Genomic DNA, 2531 nt, shown 5'->3' on the forward strand with positions numbered 1-2531 from the left:
GAATAATCTGGGGCGACCCCGCGGGCAATGACCGGAGGCGGCGAGTATCCTGAGGCGACCCCGCGGGCAGGGCGGTGGTACCTGGGGCGACCCCGCGAGCAGGTCGGGGGTACGTGGAGCGAGACCGCGAGCAGGACAATGGTACCCTGGGCAGCCCCGCAGGTAGGGCAGGGTAAACTCGGACGACCCTGCGGGTAGGGCGTGGGTACCTGAAGGGCCCCGGAGCGGGAGCGCCACCGAAAGTCGCGTCCACGCCGCAGCCGGGCGTCCAGAGGTGACGCAACGCCCTGACAGAGCCGGGCGGAAAGGAAAAGGCCGGTCTGCATCGACCAATCAGAGTGCGCTGGCCAACACCCACCAACAAGTCGGGTCTCGATTGGCCGCACGGGCCCAACCACGCCCACTCGGGCGTGCGCGGCGTGCGCGCTAGGAAGGCGGCAACGCGACCCAGCAGGGCGGCTCCCTCGCGGCCCTCCGGCGATCTTAGTGGCTGCGCGGGGATGGTGGGGCCCGGGGGCAGCGCGGGGAGACTGATGTGCCTGCTGACCGCGCGTCTTACACAGGTGTGCCCGCTTGTCAGGGTTCACCTGGCTGTGCGCGGGACACCTGTGCATTTCCCCAACTCGCAATTCGGGAGTGGCGACGGCGGCCTAGGGGATTCCGCCTTGGGGCCTTGTCGCCGGGGAGCCTCCGCGGGAGCCACTGTCGTGGAGGGTGACTGCCGCAGGAGTCCGTGTCGTAGACACCTGCGCCGGGTCACGCCGGGACTGGCGAGATTGCATTCCCAGGCCACACGACAGGCCCGCTAACACGTACCCTGGATGCGGGGCCCCGGGGTGTGCATTGGCACTGGGCGCTCCGGTGACGCCTCTGGCACCCGGATTCCTGCCTGCCCAGGTCGTATCTGGGAGCGGCTGGGGTGTCGGTGGTCAGGGGGACCTCAAGAAGCCCGCCCTTGCGTGCACCTCTTCCGGAGTTCTCCTGGTTCCACTGTAGAAGTCCTGCTAAAGTGGCGCAGTGAAAACAGGTCACAAAATAGGGGAGGAAATGCCTGGTAACCTGCTTTAAAGTTAGTACTGTTTTAACGTTTCCTGTAATGAAAGCAAAGCTTACTTGCTTCCTCATCTGCTCACTTACAATGTATTATCACTGCTGGGGGTTTGCCTGGCACGTTCTGGATCCGCTGGTTAAAAACGAAAGGGAATCTGGAGCCATGCAAAGGGCAGCAGACAAGCAGGTTTTGGCACCAGAAGCTGTGAAGGGAATCTTAGAAATTCAGACAAATTCTGTATGTAACTGCTTATTGTATCCATTAGAGGAACAGAAAGAAAAAAAAAACTGGCTGAGAATGTATAGAAAGCATGCTAAGTTTAAGAACATTTTGACTAGTTTGTGTAAGCATATATCCAGTAGTCTACAGACCATCTAGAATGCCCCACCAGTGTTATGGATTAGAGTAAGGGGGTTTCATTTCCTTGCTGAAATGGGTAACTCCAGTCAGTAACTCTGTTGGACACACTAGTGGTGTTTCCTCAGCTTATAACTACAAGTACTTGGAACCTGTGTTTTGCATTTGCCAAGTTGCCACCTTGTCTGTCCAGACAAGAGCAGGAAAGAAGGCTCCCAGATATGTGTCCAGGAAAAAAGGGGGTGATAGGTTTGATTATTTAAATCTTGGATTGAGAAAACATCTTCTGGTACTGTCAGAAGGTGTAAGACTGAAAGTCTTTGTCTTCCTAGTTCAACTAGAAAGAAGTTGAACAAGAAAGAGATTCTAGAAAAAAGGTTATACTACTTGGATCAGTCGAATCCTCACTTGTTAAGAGTAGAAGACGATGCGTAGTTTCTAACACTGAAAACCAAGAGATCACAGCATTAGCATGTGAGAGATACAGAGGTAAGTATCAGAGGACGCGTAAAATTGTTGAAGGTGTTTGTATCTTGGCAGCGGGAATTAGGTGTAGGTAAGGCTACTTGATGTCTCTTCTTTGTCTGCTTTGAAGGTGGAGGGTGTGACAGATTTAAATATGGCCAAATTCTTTGGCACTTCTACTGAGGAGTGATGGTCTGCATCCCCTCTTTGGTTCTGGTCTGGGCTCTGTGTCTGTTATGACCTGTAGACTGTAGTGGAAATGACTGAACCACTTTCTGGGTTCTGGTGCAAGAGACTGGCAGCATCTGCTTCTGAAATGTTGATGCCATGCTGTGAGGAAGCCCAGGGACAGGCCCTGAGTGAGTGGGGCCATCTTGGAAGTGGATCCTCTGGGCCTAGCTGAGCCATCCGAGTGATACTACATGGAATAGAGATGAGCAGTCCCTATGGAGTCCGGACCAAATTGCTAATTTGTGAGCAAAATAAATGATTTTATTCGGATGGATGGCTTGTTATGTAGCAGTGAGAAGGTATAAATGTAATCTGCATCAAGAGAAGGTGACATTTGGATTATTTATCCTGCTGGCTGGTAGTTTTTCTATTCTCCATCAAGTCTCAAGTGTCGGAAACACAGGAATCCCAATGACTCTTCAGCTGC

The 2531-nt window shown here is 53.3% G+C and overlaps 1 protein-coding gene across 2 annotated transcripts in view; it reads right to left on the reverse strand.

Moving 5' to 3' along the window:
- The window catches only part of IARS1 (isoleucyl-tRNA synthetase 1), a 68976-nt gene extending 68690 nt beyond the window's left edge, over positions 1 to 286 (reverse strand). The window contains exon 1 of one of the 2 annotated variants that reach the window (XM_077773960.1): positions 210 to 286. The gene's annotated coding sequence lies outside the window, so the exon portion shown is untranslated. Of the gene's footprint in view, positions 1 to 81; positions 162 to 209 lie in introns of those variants that run through there. The other variant, XM_077773959.1, reaches the window with a different exon arrangement.
- Between the last annotated feature and the right edge of the window lie 2245 nt (positions 287 to 2531).

Source organism: Crocuta crocuta, unplaced genomic scaffold, assembly GCF_008692635.1.
Source record: "Crocuta crocuta isolate KB4526 unplaced genomic scaffold, BGI_CrCroc_1.0 scaffold866, whole genome shotgun sequence".
Classification (NCBI taxonomy): Eukaryota; Metazoa; Chordata; class Mammalia; order Carnivora; family Hyaenidae; genus Crocuta; species Crocuta crocuta.